This window comes from Bos grunniens, chromosome X (genome assembly GCF_055505025.1).
Source record: "Bos grunniens cultivar Pamir isolate PY7600 chromosome X, Bosgru_T2T1.0, whole genome shotgun sequence".
Taxonomy (NCBI): Eukaryota; Metazoa; Chordata; class Mammalia; order Artiodactyla; family Bovidae; genus Bos; species Bos grunniens.
Window position 1 is genome coordinate 68,968,431 of NC_141194.1, and position 24,385 is coordinate 68,992,815.

General features: G+C 42.0%; 2 pseudogenes across 1 annotated transcript; one reads left to right on the top strand and one right to left on the bottom strand.

Annotated features, from left to right (window-relative positions):
* Positions 1–11,375: 11,375 nt before the first annotated feature.
* On the bottom strand, positions 11,376–23,898 carry LOC147340672 (large ribosomal subunit protein P1 pseudogene; annotated as a pseudogene). The gene is made up of 2 exons (XR_015158792.1): positions 23,788–23,898; positions 11,376–11,835 (listed from the first exon to the last, which is right to left on the bottom strand). The product of XR_015158792.1 is annotated as a large ribosomal subunit protein P1 pseudogene (transcript).
* Positions 21,491–22,824, top strand: LOC147340673 (syncytin-1-like; annotated as a pseudogene).
* Positions 23,899–24,385: the final 487 nt, after the last annotated feature.

Genomic DNA, 24,385 nt, shown 5'->3' on the forward strand with positions numbered 1-24,385 from the left:
TTTTTTTTTGCCATACCTTGCAGTAAGTGGGATTCTAGTTCACAGGGATCAAACCCATGCCCTCTGCAGTGGAAGCTTGAAGCCCTAACCATTGGACAGCCAGGGAAGTGCCTGAAAGTTTTTGATCTTCAAGTATGCTTTCACTTACTGAACAGAAGATGAAAATTTTTTCAAATGTATTTTTTCAAGTATAGTTGACTTATCATGTATTAGTTTCTGCTGTACAGCATAGTGATTCTGTTATACCTATACATATATTATTTTCCACTGTAATTTATCACAGGATGTTGTATATGGTTCCCTGTGCTATTCAGTGGGACCTAGTTGTGTATCCATCCTGCAGTAAATATTCAAACATTACAGAAATGTATAGTTTAGCACAGTGTTTTTATTTTTTCATTTTTAAAAATTTATTTTAATTGGAGGCTAATTACTTTACAATACTGTGGTAGTTTTTGCCATACATTGACATGAATCAGCCATGGAACACATGTGTTCCCTCACCCTGAACCCCCCTCCCACCCCATCCCTGTGGGTTGTCCCAGAGCACCAGCTTTGAGTACCTTGCTTCATTCATCAAACTTGCACTGGTCATCTATTTTACATATGATAATATACATGTTTCAATGTATAATTTAGCACAGTGTTTTTAAAACAATGGGTTGAGAAATCAGTATGCTTGCAAGCAACTGGCATTTTGATATTTTACTCTTTATTATGAAAAATACCTAGCATCAAGAAAAGTGGAGAAAATATCATGAATTATTATATACTCATTATTTAGATTTTTTCTTGATTTTTGTTCACTTTAAAAAATTCATGTGGACTAAAGTTCACTCTCTTTGGTGTATTGTTACATGAATTTAGATAAATACATACAGTCCCAGTCATGTAACCACCACCACAATCAGGTGATATTCTATGACTGATACCTTTCAAATCCTGTCATTCTACTCCTTTGTTGACAACCCTTTCCCCACCCCAATCCCTAACAAGCACTGATCTTCATTTTATTCCTTTTTTTGCCTTTTCCAGAACATCATATAAATGGAATCATCAGGGCCATGACTAGGGAGAGGCAAGTGGTATGTCTATGGAGCAAAATGTAAGGAGCCATCCACTCTCGAATTCTGATCCTGCAGCTGCACAGCCCTAAGCACCAACCTTCCTCATCCTACTCCTCGCCCTGGGAATCAGGTAGTATATAGCATTTTGAATGTGGCTTCTTATGACTTAATGTGATACATTAGAGAGTCACCCACGCTTTTGCATTTAATAATGGTTTATTTCTTATTGATGAGTATTATTCCATTGTACCATACTTTTAAAAACCCACTTGTCAGTTCACAGACATTTAAGGTTATTTCTACTTTTTGGCTATTATGAATAGAGCTGCTATAAACATTCATGTGCAAGTCTCTATGTGGATATATATTCTCATTTATCTTGAATATATACCTAAGAGTGAGAGTGTTGGGTCATATGGTAAGTGTACGCTTAACTTTATAAGAAACTGCCGAGGTATTTTCCAGAATGGCTGTGCCATTTGGTATTCCTACCACAATATATGAGAGCTTCAATTACTCTGCATCCTCACCAGGTCTTAATATTACCAGCTTTTTAAAAAAGCCATGTAAGACTGTTCCCTGGTGACCTAGTGGTTAGGATTCTGGGCTTTCACTGATGTGGCCTGAGTTCAGTCCTGGTTTGGGGAGCTGAGATCCTGTGTCGCATGGCCAAAAACCCTCAGAAAACAAAGAAAGCCATGTAATAGCTGTGTCCATCACCAAAGTAAATTATCATGTCACCCTGCCTTTAAAACCTTCAGTGTTTATAATATAAGCATATTTCTCTATATAATCACAATATCATTATTACAGTTAATGAAGAATAGCAATAATTTCTTAATATCAGATAAAATCTGTTCATATTCAAATTTCCTCAGTTGTCACTAAAGGTCTTTAATGCATTCAGCATGAAAACATAAACTAGGATGTAAAATGTTAGAGTGTGTTGCATATAGAAAAGATAAGCATTTTTTCTTGAAAACTTCGTGTGTGTGTGTGTGTATACTGGAATGTAAAATAATTTTTTTAAACTGCAAAACATGATCAAAAAAGTTGAAAAGCTTTGATATACAGGTGAAAGTACTGATAAAAGTCAGAAACAAAAGCAAGATGTTCAATAGCATGACTTCTTGTCAACAGTTTCCTGGAAATGCCAATCAATGAGAAAGAGAAATAAAAATGTATAAATATTATAAAAGAAAAGACAAAACTAGCTGTCATTGTTTGCAGACAATATGATTTTCTTCTAGAAAATCTGAGAGAATGTATATAGCCAAAAACTTTATCTTATTGTTATTGTTTTTGGTAAAGCAATCACAAAAATTTAATTCACACTTGTTCAGCTATTCATATCCACATCTAAATTTTACCCCATGTGTAGTTTACAGTTATGTATAGATTGATGAAAGTGACCAAAATTGTATGGTTCTGTTCAAACTTACAGGAAAATGACAGTATCTGCTCTAGCATTGTTTATTTCTCATTGTGTATTTTGTTTGTTTTCCTGTCGTATGTTCCCTCATCTTTTTATTTTTTAACCTTTCAATTGAAGTATACATAAAGTGCATAAGCCTGATGAAATTTCATAAACACACTCAAGAAATAAGCAGCCAATTAGCAAAGAAAAGACTGTTAGCCGCTCTTTAGTCACTACTCACCTCTTGCCCCCCAAATAATTAAAACAAATTTAACAACAGATTTAAAGTGCTGTCTATAAGTTGAATTATCGTAAAGAGAATCATACTCTGACCATACTTGCTATAAAGCAAATAACTTTTTAAATACAGACGCTCATTTGTTATGTTATCATCTGAATTCTGATACATATTTGCTTTTGAGCACATTTAAAAAATATATTCTACAGCCAAACTGGTGTGTGTGTTAGTCTTTCAGTTGTGTCCAACTATGCAACTCCATGGATTGTAGCCTTCCAGGCTCCTCTATCCATGGAATTTCCCAGGCAAGAAAACTGGAGTGGGTTGCCATTTCCTTCTCCAGAGGGATCTTCCCAACGCAGGGAATGAACCAAGGTCTTCTGCATTGCAGGCAGACTCTTCACTGTCTGAGGCACAGAGTGGGTGAGCTTTAATTATATGAAAGCTTGAATTATCCATGATACTGTTTACCTTCATTAGTGAAAGTAACTAAATTAATTCTAAATATATATAATGTATTGTTCTTTATATTCCATGATAATATGGGTAATAGTGAAAGAAATGTGGTTGATGATTTATTGTGTGACCAATCATTATTTTAGTACTATGCATGTGTAAACAGTATCCTTCAGTTTGTAACTATAATAGTAGTGTTGTAGCCACGCGTTCGGGAAACAAACTCACTCAGAAGGACGATGCAGATAGCGGAGTGCAGTTTATTACACTGGCGGGCCCAAGGAAGAGTATCCTCTTAGCCAAGGACCCCAACCAGTTTTTGTGAAAACCTTATATACCCTAAGTGTACGTGCACAAACCCACCTTCCCAAATTCCCTGACAATGAAAGTTAACCCGTGATTCATATGCCTTAAACCTAGGTAGTTAACAGTGGACAGTTATCAACAGGCCTGTGGTCATACCCCAATAAGCATAATAGAATGAATAGAATAGAATAGGATTCTATTCAGTTACACAGATAATTAAGGTATTCTTTTAGGTGATGGAGAGTGCTGGGGCTCTTCCTTCTGGGGGCCTGGTTTTCCAGTTGGTATATCGTTTCCATAGATACTGGGGATATAGCTCAAAGTCCATAGTCCGGCCCAAGATGGAGTCCTGCTTTCAAGACAGAGCGTTTTCTGTTTCCTCCTTCATAGAATCTGTTGGAATTTGTGGATTTGTTGCTTCATTTTACGATAAGGCCAGTGTTTGCTCAAGTTTGCCTTGCTTCAAACTTTTCTTAAAGTGTTTCTTTTCCCTCTCTCTTTTTTTTTTCATTTGCTTTAATTCCAGTCTTTGATCATGAACTATTAGAGTCCCCTAAAGTCACTGAGGCCTTAGGCATGTCCTAGTGTTGAATTCTTGTAGAATTGTCCAGCCCTCCCCCCAAACCAAATTTAATTATTCACAATGACAGATACAACTACCATAGTGAATAGATTCCAGAAAACTGAAATTCTCAAATTTTATTGTGCATTAGATTCACCTGGGGTACTTGATAAAATTTTATAGCTCCTCTTTCAATTTGTATTACATTTTTGTATCATATGAAGTTTCATCTACCATATAATCTAGTAAATCTTGGTGGAGCTCAGACATTATGTGGAACTAGACTGAGTTTTGTCCTGGCCTATCCATTTCCCTGTCTAACTCCATTTTCTAAGCTCTCATGTTTCATCTTTCCCTCATAATCCCTATTATTGTGGCTCACCCAAGCCTGCCCTCTTCTGGGTTCATTGCATCATTCCTTTTAGCTTTCTTTTCAGAATGAAAATAATAATTTCTTGTTCTCATTTTTCAGACTCTAGTTTAATTCTTAATATTATTAGGTTCAGTTTAGTCACTCAGTCGTGTCCGACTCTTTGTGACCCCATAGACTGCAGCACACCAGGCTTCCCTGTCCATCACCACTTCCTGGAGCTTGCTCACACTCATGTCCATTGAGTCGGTGATACCATCCAACCATCTCATCCTCTGCCAACCCCTTCTCCTTCTGCCTTCAGTTTCCCAGCATCAGGATCTTTTCCAATGAGTCAGTTCTTCACATCAGGTGGTCAAAGTATTGGAGGTTCAGCTTCAGCATCAGTTCTTCCAATGAATATTCAGGACTGATTACCTTTAGGATGGACTGGTTGGATCTCCTTGCAGTCCAAGGGACTCTCAAGAGTCTCCTCTAACACCACAGTTCAAAAGTCCAACTCTCACATCCATACATGACTACTATAAAAACCGTAGCTTTGACTATATGGACAAAGGTATAGTCAAAGGGTAGGTAAATGACAATTGAGACGCTAGCTTTCTCCCACCAGTGAGTCTCATCACTGGCATCTGCCTACTTCCTGGTTTCTCCCAAATGTAAATTGAATATTTGATGCAAGTCTTTGTACTATCATGGAGAGAATTTAACATCCATGAAGATAAATCATACAGAGCACCACTTGGCTCAACTTCAGAGACTTCTCCTGCACTTCAGTTGTCCACACTCATGGCCACATCCAGGGTCTTTTAAATCACTCATTACTGTTCCACTTCTAATATCTTAAATTTGTATTTGCAACACTCTGGCTACTTTTTTTCTCGTTTAAGGGATTATATTTCCTTATTCTTACTATTCCTAATTTTTGGTCTCCTGTTTTCTCCCAATTTATCAGTCTCTTCCAGACTAATTTTCTTTCCTAACTGGCCTGGGCCCTACAATCCATTACTTCAACCACTATTTTTCCATATTCTTGGCTCACCACATTTTGATCTGATAACACTCAAAAAGTTCATAGTCTTCTGCTTCAATAAAGTTCTCAGTGCTATACCTCAATCTTTCCAAGAATTCCTGGCCAGCTTTATCTCCCATCCCTTCCTATTCTCTTAGAAATCTCTTTCCACCAATCACTACTCTTACTTTGAATCTTCACCCCTTTCCTCTCTGATGGTTCTTTCTCCTCTGCACAATATTAGGTAATCACCTAACACAACTCTCTAACTGCCTAGTTAGACAAGGTTTTCCAAATTTTACCCAATTGCCTTAAATGATTTAAGTACTTGTTAGTTTCAATGTACCAGAAAATCTAAGCAAGGTGGCCACTTGAAGCCATTTGAAGATCCTTATCAATTCTCTCTATTCATACAGTTATCTTTGTATATGGCCAAATGGCTAAATAATTCAATAAAAATTCCTTGCATGCTGTGATCTCATTGTTGCTGATCCTCTCTGCCATTTTCCTATGTGGCCTAAAGGGACTGCTCTTGAAACCATATGTGATGACTGGAAGAGGGACAGGAGAAGTCTAACTGCTATAGAGAATTCTGCACACATCACCTTTTCTGTGACTTCTACTGTAGTTTCATGATATTTGGATTCTCGAGCCAATTTGCAGCCCAAAGACACACCAGTTTTCTTGATTCTGTCTTCTATAGGTATACTAGTAGCATGCTGGTGTTCACTGAATGTGTATGTAGCAGGATTTAGTGACGGCTTTGGCATCTGAGTAAATGAAAACCTTGGGTTTTCATAATGCAGTTGATGGATGACTTTGTTTTCCTCACCCTTATTTTTTTTCTTTGAAATTTATATTTATTTGTTTGTTTAAAACAAGTAATATATCAGCATAGTTCAAAATGCAAATAATACATTAACTTATATAATAATACTTATTAATACTTGATAATAGTAATAATTATTACTTCAGTTCAGTTCAGTTCAGCTGCTCAGTTGTGTCCAACTCTTTGTGACTCCATGGACTGCAGCATGCTTAGGCCTCCCTGTACATCACCGACTCCCCGAGTTTACTCCAACTTATGGTCATTGAGTCGGTGATGCCATCCAACCATCTCATCCTCTGTCGTGCCCTTCTCCTCCTGCCTTCAATCTTTCCCAGCATCGGGGTCTTTTCAAATGAGTCAGCTCTTCGCATCAGGTGGCCAAAGTATTGGAGTTTCAGCTTCAGCATCAGTCCTTCCAATGAATATTTAGAACGGATTTCCTTTAGGATGGACTGGTTGGATCTCCTTGCAGTCCAAAGGACTCTCAAGAGTCTTCTCCAACACCACAATTCAAAAGCATCAATTCTTCAGCGCTCAGCTTTATTCACAGTCCAACTCTCACATCCATACATGACCACTGGAAAAACCATAGCCTTGACTAGATGGACCTTAGTTGGCAAAGTAATGTCTCTGCTTCTTAATATGCTGTCTAGGTTGGTCATAGCTTTTCTTCCAAGGAGCAAGCTTCTTTTAATTTCATGGCTGCAGTCAGCATCTGCAGTGATTTGTAGGCCCCCCAAAATAAAGTCCGTCACTGTTTCCACTATTTCTCCATCTATTTGCCATGAAGTGATGGGACCAGATGCCATGATCTTCATTTTCTGAATGCTGAGTTTTAAGCCAACATTTTCAGTCTCCTCTTTCACTTTCATCAAGAGCCTCTTTAGTTCTTCTTTGTTTCTGCCATAAGGGTGATGTCATCTGCATATCTGAAGTTATTGATATTTCTCCTGGTAATCTTGATTCCAGTTTGTGCTTCATCCAGCCCAGCGCTTCTCATGATGTACTCTGCATATAAGTTAAATAAGCAGAGTGACAATGTACAGCCTTGATGTACTCCTTTCCCGATTTGGAAACAGTCTGTTGTTCCATGTCCAGTTCTTGACCTGGACCAGCCTCTTGACCTGCATACAGATTTCTCAGGAGGCAGGTCAAGTGGTCTGATATTCCCATCTCTTTAAGAATTTCCCACAGTTTGTTGTGATCCACACAGTCAAAGGCTTTGGCATAGTCAATAAAGCAGAAGTAGATGCTTTTGTGGAACTCTCTTGCTTTTTTGATGATCCAACGGATGTTAGCAATTTGATCTCTGGTTCCTCTGCCTTTTCTAAATCCTACTTGAACATCTGGAAGTTCACAGTTCACATACTGTTGAAACCTGGCTTGGAGAATTTTGAGCATCACTTTGCTAGAGTGTGAGATGAATTATTACTTACATAATACTCAAATTTAGAACTCACATTACCATTCCTGTTCCCATGTACCCCACTCTTTCCACTCTCACAACTAACCATATTATTAGTTTCTGATATGTCCTTTTAGTGTTTTTTAGTGGCTCAGAGGGTAAAGAATCCACCTGCAATACGTAAGACCTGGTTTCGATCCCTGGGTCAGGAAGATCCCCTGGAGAAGGGAATGGCTACCCACTCCAGTATTCTGGCCTGGAGAATTCCATGGACAGAGGAGCCTGGCAGGCTACAGTCCATGGGGTCACAAAGAGTTGGATACAACTGAGTGACATTTCTTTTCACTTTCACTCTCATACAGATATAAGCAAAAAAAGTCCATGCTTACTGCAGTGATTTTATTTTGTACTAATTTTCTCCATGTGTTTGGTTCTATGCTGGACTTTCTTTTTAGTCCCAGTGGTCTGTTCCTCATATTGTAGTGACTCAGTGTGTACTTTTTAAATTGTGCAAGTTCAGCTCAGCATGGTTTTATTAAGGAGGGTGCAGGTACTGTAACAAAGAGACCCAAGACTGAACGCAGGTAGTTTAACAAGATAGAAGTTGGTTTTTCTCATGTTATCAGTGTAGAGGTAAGTGGTCCAGGGCTGGTAAAGAAGCTCTGCCATGTCTGAGTCCAAGGTGGCTGCTTCATCTTTTGTTATCTCCTAGCCAGCAGGATAGGGGAAAGGGCCAAAAGAGAACATGAACTTTCCATTTTAGTGTCATATGTGGGATGGCTCACACTGATTTTTCAGAACTTGGTCACTTGGCCACTCCAAGTGGCAAGGGAGATGAGGAAATGTAGTCTCTCACTGGATAGCCATCTAGCTGGCTAAAATTTAGGAGTTCTATTAGTAAATAGGGGGAAATGGTTTCTTCTACAATGGTGACCTAATGCTAAGGACTATGACATTGAAATTATTGAGGCACTGTAACCTGAAGAATGGAATAAATTCTTCCCTCCCAGGGACCAGTGCAAAGGTGTCTAGGGTTCCTATAGGCTTTACTTTCCTGCCCTCACAACATTGGTGCTTTTTTTCCCATCAGAATCATTTACTATTTGCTAGGTCTGCTCTCTCTTTCTCTCTCTCTCTCTGTGTGTGTTCTCATATGTGTGTAGGCTTTTTTCTTTTGCTTGTTCTTTTCTTATTGCTTTACTCACATGTCCTTGGAGATAACAATTGTTTTCTGAGGCAACTCGTGGAACTTGTTAATGAATTAATTGGCAAAAAGTGGCCTCCCAGAAAACAAAAACAAGAACTTATTTATATCTCTAAACTTTCCGCATCACTTGAATGTGAAAAAGAATGGGTAGCTTAAGTGACCCAAATAAGTGACCCTTTTATATTTGCAGAAGTTGAAATTTACATATGACATGAGATCTGGGTTATAGAAACTGCTATGCTAAAGGATAGGGATGAAAACAAAAAGGAAAGATCCTAAAGCCTTAGAGACCATATTAACTAGACTGGGATACTTTAGAGAGTGAAAGGAGGCATTAAAGTAATTCAATATATATGAAACATTTACCTATTTATCAACAAATTTGCTTTATTATATTGGTAGACTGTAAAACAGTACTGTTAAAAACTAATTTCAAAAATAAAATTCTTTCTCAAAGTAAAAACATATGTCACTTCACATTAAAGCAAAAACACTTATTTGTATTGATTATCTGAACGTTAAAAAGTAATACAAGCAGAAGAATTTTTGGTATATATCCACATACTTTAATCTGTTTCTTAGCCACACCTGTCTCTAACCTCACACTGTCAATATTTCTCTGAAAATGCATTTTTCCATATGGTTGTGATATTTTTTTATAAAATTGTCTGCAATTTGTTTCACAGTTGCATTTTTCATAAAATTGCCTGCAGTTGTCCCATAGTTGCAAATTTTTATAAATTTGAAATGGAAAACATCTTCAATTGGCTCTTCTCATCACAATGTTTTTAACTGAGAAAACACCCTCCACAGAAGAAAAAACAATTCTACTAAATGGAAGACATTCTCAATACTCATATTTTTATTAGAAATTGATATATACTTTAACTCAAATATATTCATAGGTTCTGTCTTTTTGCTTCCATTCAGAGTACTTTTCCTTGAATAATGTTTTTATAAGATAAAATCTTATCCAATAATTTATCTCTACTTTTAATTCCTTTGATTGTTTTGACAAATTTAGATACTGAAAAATTTTAGAATGTCTCAATTTCATTCCATTCTGGAGCAGATATCCATTTACCTAATTAAAATACAATCCTCATTTTTATGCAAAATCTAAAAAGAAATTATACAAATGAACTTATTTACAAAACAGAAACAGACACAGACTTAGAGACCAAACTTATGGTTATTGGGGGGAGGGTAGGGGGAAGGGATAGTTAGGGAATTTGAGGTCTATATGTACTCACTCTTACAAAAAAAAAGAATCCTCAACAAGAGATCTTCCCTACAAGTTGAGATATCTATAAGAAGAGTTACATAGTTTCAAAATCAAATGTTGTACACTATGAAGGATTGTCAGTCTCCAGTCTTCCTTGACTGATTGTCAGTCTCCATACCTTCCTTTCTACAAGGTGTATGTATTAGTTTTCTATTGCTGTGTAACAAATTTAACAGTTTAAAGCAACATCCATTTATTATCTCATAGTTTCTGTGAGTTAGGAGAATGGGCTTATCTTGGTTGGGTAATCTGCTCAAAGTCTCATTAGTCTACCATCTAAGAAGTGTTGGCCAGGTGTTGGCCAGTCTTACCAGAGGTTCAGCTACGAAAAGATCCACTTTTCTCAGAATGGTGGCAGACTTCATTTCCTTACAATTGTAGTACTGAGGTTCTTGTTTTCTTGCTAGCTACTTACCAAGAGCTTCTCTCAGCTCCTAGAGGCCACCTGTAGATCCTTGCTATATGGCTCTTTCCATAGTCCCTTTCACAACATGGCAGTTACTTCAAAGCCAGCAAAGGAATCTCTCTAGTGTTTGTCTGCAAGAAGCACTCATATCTATCTTGTAATCTAATTATAGGAGTGACATCCCATCAACTTTGGCTTATTCCATTGGTGAGAAACAAGTTGCAGGCCCTACTCACTCAAAGGGATAGGATTATACAGAGATATGAATTCCAGAGGGTGAAGATCATGAGACCCATCTTAGAGTTCCTGCCAAGTTTCCCTGGGAAACACTCTGAGTTTGAGATTTGTGGATTTGTGGATAGGTGGATTACTGGGGACTGCTTTTGGGAACAACAACTGTAAAGGAGTGAGGAGTAATAACCTATATGGGAAAGAATCTAAAATAGAGTGGATGTGTATATATGTGTAACTGACTTACTTTACTGTACTATTGAAACTTACTTAACATTGTAAATCAACTGTATGTCAATAAATTTTTAAAAAATTTTATATATAAAAAAAAGATTGGATAAAGAGGAAAAAGGTGCAATTCGAGGTTGCAATCTCACAGAGTAAGATAGTCCTTCAGAAGTGTTCTGAAATGAAGCAAAGGAACTAGGCTTTTGTGACCTTCACTGAGCAACCACTGCGTGTGGGCTGCGCCTGAGAAGGGGGCATAACCTTAAGCAAGGCAGGTTCAACATAGGACAATTTCTTTCTTTCTTTCTTTTTTAGCAGCAAAAAGCTCAGGTTTTTATTGAATGTGTTACTAAAGAAGTTTAGTCAAAAAGACCAAAGCCCATGTCATCATCAGATTCTTAAAATTCTTCTTTCTTTGCTTCTACTTTCTTGTCCTCAGCTGGGGCAGCAGTGTGGATTGGGCAGGACCTCCTATGGGTGCAGCACCAGCTGCTGGCATCAAGTCCACCAGCCCCCACTTTGCAGATGAGGCTCCCAATGTTGACATTGGCCAAAGCCTTTGCAAACAAGCATGGCCAGAAATGCTCAACATTTACATCGGCTGCTTTAATGAGGGCATTGATCTTATCCTCAGTGACCTTGACCCTCACCTCATAGCCCGCACAGGATGAGGACCGAATAGATGCAGGTGAGCTCCAAGGTGGAGGCCATAGTGCATGCAAGTGCTAGATGGAGGCTGCTTGGAGCGGTGCTGGTCACCCAGATGAAGTGAGGGTCTCACCACAAAATGGCCTTAGCTTCCTCAGGAGAACCAAGCACCTAAGCAGCAGCAGAGGAAAGGGCAACACAGGACAATTTCTGAGGAAGTACTCAGTCATGAGTGTTCAGCAACCAATATTTCCATCAGCTAGGAATAAGTGTCTCATTTCTAAATTGGGGGATGAAGGGGTGAGGGATGGGGGTGGTGGTAGTTCTAAGTGACATGTCACATGGCCACTACACTTGTTTAACCATAAAATCTCCTTAATCGGTAATATATTTCCCAAGTACTTTGAGTAAGATTTAATTGAATTTATAACAACAGAAGTATTCTAAGGCTTCGGAACTCTATTGTTAGGTGGGTCAAAAAGGGAAGGGCTACTCAGAAAAAAGTGGTGGTTTTGATATATGATGTCAAGGGTGGGTGAAGGGGACAGAGTTTGGTGGATAAGAGCTCTTTCATACCTTTTATTTTTTAAATCTCAGTTCAGTTCAGTCACTCAGTCATGTCCAACTCTTTGCAACCCCAAGGACTGCAGCATGCCAGGTTTCCCTGTCCATCACCAACTCCTGGAGTTTGCTCAACCTCATGTCCATCAAGTTGGTGATGCCATCCAACCATCTCATCCTCTGTCACCCCCTCCTCCTCCTGCCTTCAATCTTTCCCAGCATCAGGGTCTTTTCCAATAAGTCAGTTCTTCCCATCAGGTGGCCAAAGTATTGGAGCTTCAGCTTTAGCATCAGTCATTCCAGTGGATATGCAGGACTGATTTCCTTTAGGATTGACTGATTTGATCTCCTTGCAGTCCAAGGGACTCTCAAGAGTCTTTCTCAACATCACAGTTCAAAAGCATCAATTCTTTGGCGCTCAGGTTTCTTTATGGTCCAACTCTCACATCCATTTTTAAACCTGGGGTGTATTTATTTATTTTTGGCTGTGAGTGGAGTTTTTCTAGTTGGGCAAAGCAGGAGCTACTCTTCTGTGCAGTGCCTGGGCTTATTTTGAGGGCTATTCTTTGTTGTTGAGCATGGGTTCTAGGGCACATGGGCTTCAGTGGTTGTGACTGGAAGGCTCAGTAGGTGTGGTGCACTGGCTTAGTTGCCTCTCAACATGTGGAATCTTCCCAGGCCGGGGATGGAACCCATGTCCCCTGCATTGGCAGGCAGTTTCTTTACTACTGGACCACCAGGGAAGTCCTCATACCTTTTAATAGCATGCAAAATATCATGCAGGTCCAGGCTAAGATATTAAATTTCCCAATCCAAAGATACATTTCAGTAAAATAGAATAGAATAAGAGCAGAAGCAGGATGAACTTTTATAGGGGGGAAAAATCTAAAGTCCTGTCTAAGTTTAGAAATTACTTGTATATATGAAGAAAAGTGTTGCTATGTGTAAATAGCAGTTCATGTGAAAAAAGATCTAAGTTTAATTTACCACAGTTTTATCTCTATGACATGACTGAGAAAAATGATAATGTAACCTTTAAGTTGAGTTAAGTTTATGCTACTGTAAATGACAGTTCTAGTGTATACTGTGTTAACCAGATCTCATCTGTACTCAGTTCAAAGTATTTTATAGCACACATATAGAAAATGCATGAATCACAAATATACAGCTCAATGAATTTTCACAAAGTGGACATGCCCACTGGAGTGACCAAATGTTCCAATTTCCCTAAAGGTGTCCTGGTTTCAGCACTGAAAGATTTGTATTTTGAGAAACCCCTCTGTTCTGGACAAACTAGGTTTGTTACCCTGCTGCTGCTGCTGCTAAGTCGCTACAGTCGTGTCCGACTCTGTGCGACCCCATAGACGGCAGCCCACCAGGCTCCCCCGTCTCTGGGATTCTCCAGGCAAGAACACTGGAGTGGGTTGCCATTTCCTTCCTCAATGCATGAAAGTGAAAAGTGAAAGTGAAGTCGCTCAGTCGTGCCTGACTCTTAGCGACCCCATGGACTGCAGCCTACCAGGCTCCTCCGTCCGTGGGATTTTCCAGGCAAGAGTACTGGAGTGGGGTGCTACCCTAATTCACTCAGATTAAAAAACAGAACATTATCAGCACCCTAGAAACCCTCATATGGATTGTCCGTCACTACCCACCTCTCTTCCCCAAAGGAAATAACTATCCTGACTTCTAACACCGTAGATTATTTTGAGGTCCTTTATTTTAGTATGAGCACTGCAAACTAAAGAGCAGAGGTTAAACTTCATAGCTCATGGGCTGAATCCAGCTGGTAGACGTTCTGTTTGAGTTATGCAATACTGGCCTTTTCTTTTCCTCCATGTACTTTATTTGAGGGACAGTGCTAAGAGTTTTAATACAGGTATAGATTCATGCAACCCCTACCACACTCAGTATACAGTGTGTTTGATTGTCACAAAAATCTTCCTCATGCATCTCCTTTGCAATCACATATTCCACTGGCTCTTAGTCCTTGGCAGATCAGATCAGTCCTTGATCAGATCTCCATCTCTCTAGTTTTGTCTTTTCCTGACTGTCATACATTTGGAATCTTACACACCAGGTAACTGGTGAGTGTGCCTTATTTCATTCAGCATAATACCCTTGAAGTTCATGCAAGTTGTTACTTGTATCAATAGTTCATACCTTTGTATTGCTGGGCAGTATTTCATTGTATGAACATCTGTTTGCTTATCCATCCAAGGACTTCTAAGTTGTTTTCAATTCTGAGCAATTATGACTCAGTTCAGTTCAGTCGCTCAGTCATGTCCGACTCTTTGCGACCCCATGAATCACAGCATGCCAGGCCTCCCTGTCCATCACCAACTCCCGGACTTCACCCAGACTCATGTCCATCGAGTCAGTGATGCCATCCAGCCATCTCATCCTCTGTCGTCCCTTTCTCCTCCTGCCCCCAATCCCTCCCAGCATCAGAGTCTTTTCCAATGAGTCAACTCTTTGCATGAGGTGGCCAAAGTGCTGGAGTTTCAGCTTTAGCATCATTCCTTCCAAAGAAATCCCAGGGCTGATCTCCTTCAGAATGGACTGGTTGGAACTCCTTGCAGTCCAAGGGACTCTCAAGAGTCTTCTCCAACACCACAGTTCAAAAGCATCAATTCTTCGGCGCTCAGCCTTCTTCACAGCCCAACTCTCACATCCATATATGACCACTGGAAAAACCATAGCCTTGACTAGACGGACCTTTGTTGGCAAAGTAATGTCTCTGCTTTTCAATATGCTATCTGGGTTGGTCATAACTTTCCTTCCAAGGAGTAAGCATCTTTTAATTTCATGGCTGCAGTCACCATCTGCAGTGATTTTGGAGTCCAAAAAAATAAAGTCTGACACTGTTTCCACTGTTTCCCCATCTATTTCTCATGAAGTGATGGGACCAGATGCCATGATCTTTGTTTTCTGAATGTTGAGCTTTAAGCCAACTTTTTCACTCTCTACTTTCACTTTCATCAAGAGGCTTTTTAGTTCCTCTTCACTTTCTGCCATAAGGGTGGTGTCATCTGCATATCTGAGGTTATTGATATTTCTCCCAGCAATCTTGATTTGAGCTTGTGTTTCTTTCAGTCCAACTTTTTTCATGATGTACTCTGCATATAAGTTAAATAAGCAGGGTGACAATATACAGCCTTGACGTACTCCTTTTCCTATTTAGAACCAGTCTGTTGTTCCATGTCCAGTTCTAACTGTTGCTTCCTGACCTGCATACAAATTTCTCAAGAGGCAGATCAGGTGGTCTGGTATTTCCATCTCTTTCAGAATTTTCCACAGTTTATTGTGATCCACACAGTCAAAGGCTTTGGCATAGTCAATAAAGTAGAAATAGTTTTTCTGGAACTCTCTTGCTTTTTCCATGATCCAGCGGATGTTGGCAATTTGATCTCCGGTTCCTCTGCCTTTTCTAAAACCAGCTTGAACATCAGGAAGTTCATGGTTCACATATTGCTGAAGCCTGGCTTGGAGAATATTGAGCATTACTTTACTAGTGTGTGAGATGAGTGCAATTTTGCAGTAGTTTGAGCATTCTTTGGCATTGCCTTTCTTTGGGATTGGAATGAAAACTGACCTTTTCCAGTCCTGTGGCCACTGCTGAGTTTTCCAAATTTGCTGGCATATTGAGTGCAGCACTTTACAGCATCATCTTTCAGGATTTGAAATAGCTCCACTGGAATTCCATCACTCCACTAGCTTTGTTCGTATTGATGCTTTCTAAGGCCCACTTGACTTCACATTCCAGGATGTCTGGCTCTAGGTCAGTGATCACACCATCGTGATTATCTGGGTCGTGAAGATCTTTTTTGTACAGTTCTTCTGTATATTCTTGCCATCTCTTCTTAATATCTTCTGCTTCTATTAAGTCCATACCATTTTTGTCCTTTATGGAGCCCATCTTCCCCTCTTCCTTCCTCCCCTGCCACACGGTCACGTATGCAACACATGTTTCCCCTGAGAGAGGTGGTAAGACCAGAGGGCCCCACCCGAGTCCATGTGCCATTTTCATTGTCAGATATGAGCCAGATAGAAGAAAAGTTAGGATCATTTTCTGAAAATCCTACCAGATACAGAAAAGAATTCCTGAGACTCTCCCAGGCCTATAACCTCATATGGAGTGACATATACTATATTCTAAATGCCACTCTCACCCCTGATGAAAAAGACCATATCTGGCAAGCTGCAAAAGCCCATGCTGATCATTTACATAACCAAGACTGGGATAGCCCAGTTGCTGATGAGGCGGTGCCTCAGTTAGATCCCCACTGGACTTACCAGCCCCGTGAGCCAGGTATCAGGAGACTCAATCATATGATTACCTGCATTCTAGAAGGAATGCAGAAAAATACTCATATCCATGTCAATTATGCTAAAGTCAGAGAAGTCACCCAAGGGGCAGACGAAAATCCAGCCTTATTCTTGGCATGCCTCACAGAGGCAGTCCAGAAGTATACCAACCTAGATATCACCACCCCCGCTGGATTACTCTACCTTCACATTCAATTCATCAGCCAGTCTGCCCCTGACATCAGAAGCAAGCTTTGACAACTAGAAAAGGGCCCTGAGACCCCTCAAAGAGACCTTCTAAAAGTAGCCTTCAAGGTGTTCAATAATAGGGAGGAGGAGGCTAAGATAGAAAAAGAATGTGAGAGAAAAGCTAAATATGTCTTTTTGGCAGCAGCAATTAAGGGAAGAGATCAGCCTGGCCCAAGTCATCCCAGAATGGGGCTTAAACCGCCCCCCCGCCCACGCCCCAGACCCTGCTTCCAATGCAGAGTCAGGACACTGGGCAAAGGCATGCCCAAACTCGCGGTCCCCACAAAAGCAGCCCAACCTGTGGCCAATGGGGACACTGAAAGATGGACTCTCCCCAGGGACGCCCTGGCACGCCTGGGGAGGTCCCCACCTCCCAGACCTGGAGAGTGGAATGTCCACAGGGACGCCCTGGCGCCTCTGGGGAAATCCCCACTTCTCCCCAGAACCCCAGCCCAACCCTACGAGAGTTGTTCCAATGATGGGGCCTGGGTTCCAGCCCCCTGGCCCGTGTCCCAAACACGAGCTCGGAACTTAGGGTAGACGGAGTAGTGGCTGGAAAAAAGACCTCTTTTACAGTAGACACTGGAGCCACTTTCTCTTAACTTCCTACTCTGGCCCAACTCAAGACTCAGAACTCACAATCAAGGGGGTCTCTGGAGTTCCCCTGAGGCCAAAAATCAGCCCTCCATCACTCTGTCAGTTTGGAAAACTGACACGTATACACTCATTCCTGATAATGCCTCAGTGCCCGATGGCACTCCTAGGGAGAGATTTGTTATCCAAATTAGGGGTCTTTATTATCATACCCCCCTCGATACAGTCTCTATATTCTGCATGCAGATGGCACCTGGACGGTCCCTATCCCTCACCCCTGACCTTCCCTTGGATCTACCCTTAGACCCCCAAGTCTAGGACACTGATCACCCATCCATAGCCAAACATCATCCCCGAGTCCACATTACCCTAAAAGACCCCTCGACTATAATCACCCAACAGCAGTACTCTCTTACCCCGGAGGCCCACAAGGGACTTAAGCCTATCATAGACCGTCTTCTTCAAGCCTTTATCCTAATTCCTACCCATTCACCACAAAACACTCCTATTCTGGCAGTAAGGAAGGGACCAAACTCTTGGAGACTGGTCCAAGATCTGCGAAAAGTCAATGAGGCCATCACATCAACATTCCCAGTAGTCCCTAACCCTTACACCCTTCTGTCTACTATACCCCTGACTGTAACCCACTTCACGGTATTAGATCTCAAAGATTCCTTTTTCACCATCACTCTCCACCCCTTCTCCAAACCCCTTTTTGCCCTTCACCTAGCAAGACCCTGAGACTCACGTTTCCCAACAACTAACATGGACAGTTCTCCCCCAGGGGTTCAGAGACAGTCCTCACTCTTTTGGACAGGCTTTACAAAAGGACCTACAGACAATCGACCTAGCCCCGAGTCATCTCCTCCAATACGTAGATGACCTCCTCCTTTGTAGCCCAACCCGAAAACTCTGCCTCCAACATACTGCCAAACTCCTTGGGGCTCTGGGATCCTGGGGTTATCGGGTACCCCAATCTAAGGCCCAAATAGCCCAGACAAACGTCACCTACCTGGGGCTCTCCATATCCCATCAACAAAGAACTAGTCCCCCAGATAGTATCCAGGCCTTAATTAACTGTCCACTTCCAAAAACGAAAAGGGAACTCCTGTCTATCCTCGGCCTCCTAAATTTTTTCTGTATCTGGATCCCTAACTTCTCCCTCATTGCAAAGCCGCTCTATGAGGCAACTAAAGGATGTCTGGATGAGCCCCTCTTTAACCCCTCCTTGCTGGCCAATCCTCTTCACCAGCTCACTCAGAGCCTCCTCTGAGTGCCAACTCTCCACCTGCCAGATCACACCAGACCATTCTTTCTCTTTGCACATTCCAACCAAGGACAGGCCCTGGGACTTCTGTGTCAGCGGGCTGGAGACACCTGGGCTCCCATAGCCTATCTATCAAAACAGCTTGACATGGTGACCAAGGGGTGGCCTCCCTGTATACAGGCCATGGGGGCTATCACAGCCCTCGTACCCGAAGCAAATAAACTCTCTAGACATGCCCCTTTAACAGTCTGTTCTCCACACACCTTCCGAGACTTACTACCACATGGGGCTTTCCTCTCCCTTCCCCCTTCCAGGGTACAGGCCCTACATGCCTTTCCCCTCAACCCTCAGCTCTCATTCTCCCCCTGCTCTCCCCTTAACCCCGCCAGCTTATTACCCACATCCTCTACAACAGACTCCCTCCTATACAGCTGCAGCCTAACAGTAGATCTTACCCAAAACCCCTTCCAACATTTAACAGATCAGCGCATGCTAGACCCAGACACCCCACACTGGTTCGTTGATGGCAGCTCTCAAAAATCCCCACCCTTTGCAGCAGGATATGCCATCATCCAGGGGGACCTTTGTCACAGTCACGAAACCCAGACAATTGAAGCTTCACCTCTGCCACCTCACACCACCTCCCAACAGGCAGAATTGATAGCTCTCACCAGAGCTTTAACTCTGGCTAAAAATCTAAGGGTTAACATCCACACAGACTCCAAATATGCCTATAACATACTTCACTCAAACATCCTAATATGGAGAAGAAAGGTTTCCTATCCCAAAAGGGATCCCCCATTATTAATTCAGACCACATCCACAAACTTCTAGAGGCAGCACTCTTACCAAACAAAGCCGCCATCCTCCACTGTAGGGGACATAAAAAGGGAAGTCTCATATCAGCCTACAACAATGTTGCAGACCAGAAGGAAGGGAGATAGCACTGTCCCATCCTTTCCTCCAGTCCCCTGTCATCTTAGCTTTGACTCCACCCGACCCTCTCACCACCAGAGAAATCCTCTCTTATCTACATTCACTTTTTCATCCCTCATCCAAGACACTCCAACAGTTCCTCCATAACCACTTCTCCATATCCAATGCTGACCAACAATATTTAGATAATCTTACCCGCTCCTGTCAAACATGTCAACATACTAACCCCAATTCCAACCTTAAACCGACATCCTTTCCAACCCTTCAAACACGAGGCAGCCTCCCAGCACAGGATTGGCAGATAGACTTAACTCATATGCCCCCGGTCCGGAGAGTCAGATACCCTCTGGTCCTTGTGGACACTTTTTGGGATGGGTAGAAGCATTTCCCATTACAAACAAAAGAGCCCACACTGTGGCCCAAATCCTCCTCACAGAAATTATCCCCAGGTTTGGCCTGCCTTCATCCCTACAGTCTGATAATGGCCCGGAATTTACATCCAAAGTCACCCAACAATTTGTCCATTTCTTACAGATACCCTGGAAATTTCACATTCCATACCATCCCCAGTCCTCAGGAAAGGTAGAAAAGATGAATAGAATAATCAAAGGAATCCTTACCAAACTAACCCTCGAAGTACATCTGGATTGGACTAAACTTTTCCCAATTGTTCTCCTCAGAATACGGACTTTGCCCAGAAAGCCCCTGGGGCTGAGCCCCTTTGAGGTGATGTATGGAAGGCCCATGCTCCCTCCTGGACTCCCCCCCGAACCTCCTCTCATACCAAGCTTCTTATACTCCCCTCTGCTGGCAGAACTCCGCAATGCCCTCTGGAAATACGTCAACCACAACTTGCCTGCCCCTGACCCCCAAGCCTCCCTGATCCCTTTACAAACTGGGGACATGGTCTATCTGTCTGATAATCCCCAGGGTGACCTAACCCCAAAGTGTTAGGGACCATTCAAAATCATCTTCCTTACCCCAACTGCAGCTAAACTTGAGAAGGTCACCTCCTGGGTACACCTCTCTCGCCTAAAACAGGTCACCTCTGATCCTGTGCTGCTCTCCTTAACAGACAACTATCAGGTCTCCCTCACAAGGCCCACCTCCTTAAAATTCACCCGGCAACAACCTCTGTCAACCATCCAAGAAGACACTGAATGACCTGGACTCTCTTCAACCTACAACTGTTCCTGACCCAACTACTACAAGACCTCTGGACCAGCGCCCCGACAGGAACCTCCTTCAAAGACATGACTACACTGGTGTCTCAACTGTGGCTCCAGGGAACCTTCTACAACCTGACTCCAGATGAAATTGATTTCTTTACTCTCATTCTCTACATCATTCTACAGCCTAATGAACACTGTTCCTCCTCAGATTCAAACAACCACCAACTTGGGGCCTTCTTCCCCTCGCCCTGACTGGCCTCTCCCTGTCTCTCTAACTATAATAGCACTCTTAATCTTAATCCTTGCTATAGGCCTAGTAACTGTCTCCCCTCAGGACTGGCCACCTATCCTTCATCTCTCCATGGGTATTGCCTATGTTGCTAGCTGTGTTCTACTCCTAGGGTACTATTTCCTCTGCACTGCCTAACTAACAGCCCATGACTCCTCTGTTCCTTATCCTTGTTGCACTCCCCAGCCTTCTGGCTACTCCCTGCCCCTGCTCTGACATTTATTCCTATGTACATTCCTCATGTTATAATACAGCTCCAAAGCCATGCACCATGAACCTTGGGGGTGGGAAGTCCAAATTCCTACTCACTGTTAAAGTACAAAAGAGAGGGAGTTTTGTGAGTACCTGCCATAAGCCAAATGGAAGAAACATATGTTTCTATCCCATTAATCACTGGGGGTACTCAGACGGGGGCGGGGTACTAGATAAAAATCGGGAAAAGAAACAAGAACAAGTCATAAAGAACATAATTTCCTGGTTACAGGCAACCCCTGAGCCTTATAAATGCCTAGACCTTCTTTCCCAATTACGGCCTCTCCTAAAACCTCCCTCTGGCAACCAACACCTTACCTGCCTTCTCAACTCTTCCTTCCAATTCTTCCAGTACACACAACACACATCCCAGTGTTGGATATGCATGTCACTGTCTCCCTCACTGCACATAGCAATTCCTTTACCTTCAACCTGGCTGTTACAGGGCAACTATACCTCCCCTTCCCAACAAAAAACTACACAACTCATTGGGCCAGTCTCTGACAATGTCTTACTCTCAGCCTCTTCAAACCTAACCTGTATTAACTACTCTAGTCCCAACTACACTGGTCTTACAAACTCTGCTCCCTCCTTCTGTTCCACTTGGGTTCTCTGGAACAGCACAAATAATTGTACCTATCCGGGAATCTTCATTCTCTGCGGGACCTATGCATATTCATGTCTCCCGTTGGACACACCCCCCCCTACCCCGGACCTTGCATCTTGGTCTTCCTGACCCCAGGCCTAACATTCCTCAAAGAAGAAGAGGTAGAACAAATATTCTACCCCCAAGGGGAACTTTCCCACAGGAAAAGATGAGCTGTCATAGCCCCTCTCCTGATTGGGACTGGCATAGCAGCAGCCCTAGGCACTGGGATTGGATGCATCGCTACCTCTGCCCATTTCTACTACAAGCTGTCCCAGGAACCTAATGAAGACATGGAGCAGGTAGTGGAGTCCTTCGTTTCAATTCAAAGACAAATTAACTCATTAGCTTCTGTGGCCCTTCAAAATAGGTGAGCCCTAGACCTTCTCACCGCAGAAAAGGGAGAAGGGACCTGCCTTTTCCTAGGAGAGGACTGCTGCTATTTTGTTAATGAAATGGTCACAGTCCAGGGCAGAATCAAAGAACTTAGAGACAGAATTGAATGCCGCCGAAAAGAGTTACAAAACCTTTACAGCCCTCAAAACCTGTTCCAACAGGTCCTCCCTTGGTTGCTCCCTTTCCTGGGGCCACTGGTACTTATCATTCTATTCCTCTTATTTGGACCCTGTTTCTTCAATCTCTTTCAAAGGTTTCTCCAAGAATGGATTCAGGCCATCTCTCGAGATCAGGTCAAGACCATTCTTCTCGAGAGCCTCACCCCAAGCTCAGCAAAAGGAGACCCTGGGCCCTAGGGCGATCCTCCATTTCAGACCCAAAAATTGTCACCCCTATCCAGCAGGAAGTAGCCAGAGAGATACGGCACCCTTTTCCCCATTTTTTTATTTTTTATGATTTCAGGGTCTGGAATAAAGGAGTCTTTGGGGCCTAGGAAAGAAAACAATGGTTTCAAAGGCCCTTGCTTAATCATCTAACTTCAGAGAAAACAAAACAGAAGTTTAGGCCCTGATGCTCCAGGCCGGTTGCATCTATCTGGGACTTATCACCCCCTGTCCAGAAACCTTCCACCCCCTACACCTGTCCAGAAAACTTATCAGCCCCTGCCCAACTACAAATGCCATCTCAACTAAAGACTACCCAAAACATCCCGCCTGATTAACGTTTCCCTTACCGCTTCCACAAACCTCCCTTTAAATATGGAGCCTCCCTGATCCCTCTCTGCCCTCAGCCTGGTCGTTAGGCCGACTGTCTGAATAAAGGTAACCTACTTCTGTTGAGGTCGTCTTTCCTCTTTCTGCCTCGGCCCGAACTATACCTTACATCTAGGGTGAATACCTGGGAGTGGGATTGCTGGGTCATATGCTAAGTATAGGTTTAATTTGATAAGAAACTGCCACGCTGTTTTCTAGAGTGGCTGTACCATTTTGCATTTCTACCAGCAATGTAGGAGAGTTCCAGTGGCCCTCCATCCTTGTCAACACTTGGTATTATTATTTTTATTTTAGCCACCTTAATAGATACAAAGTTGCATCTCATTGTGGTTTTAATTTGCATTTCCCTAATAGCAAATGATATTAAACATTTTCTTATGTGCTAATTTGTTATCTGTATATTGTATTTAGGGAAGCGTCCATGAACACAGGAGCCTGGTGGGCTACAATTCATGGGGTTGCAAAGAGTTGGACAGACTGAGCAATTGAGCATGCACACACTAAATCCTTTGACCATTAAAAAAAAATTGTTTTCTTAACATTGAGTTTTGAGAGTTCTTTATATATCACGAATTCAAGGTAACAGTGGTCACAACAAATAGCTTCTCATAGCTCTTTAGGATAAAAATCACATCTTTATCATGTTTGTTAAGCCCACAGCATCTGGTCTCCCCTTGCTTTACCTCATCAGTATAGTTTTAGACCTCTCTTCCTTCAACTCTACTTTCCAGCAATGTTGGACTTTTTATGTTGTCTCATGCTCTTTCCCATTTTAGGATCTTTGCATATCTGATGCTCCTTCAAATCTGTAGTGGAAAAATCTTCCTTATCTTTTTTGAGCTTCCATGTTCTCATCTGTAAAACAGAGACAATAACAGTACCTACTTCAGAAAGCTATTGTGAGGAGTAAATGAGTCAGGTATGTTCAATCCTTAGTACAGTGTCTGGCATAGAGCAAGCACTCAATAATTGAGAACTGTTATTAAATTCAGTCTGTCAGATTATATGCTTGCTGATACCCTTGGTTGCTATTCTATCTTATGCAAAAGGAATTGCTTCCGACTACTACAGCAACAACCCAGGTGGAGTGAAATGAGTACTCAACGTATGCAGAGCTGATGACCAGGAGGCCAGCAGGCCCATCTCAAATTCAGACTCAGTTGGAAATAACTCCATGGAGATTTCCCAAATATGCATTGACAGGATTGAAAGAAACGAATGCTTATAACTTTGAACTTGTGTCTCAGTACCAGTGCACTATGAATTAATATTTCCTACATC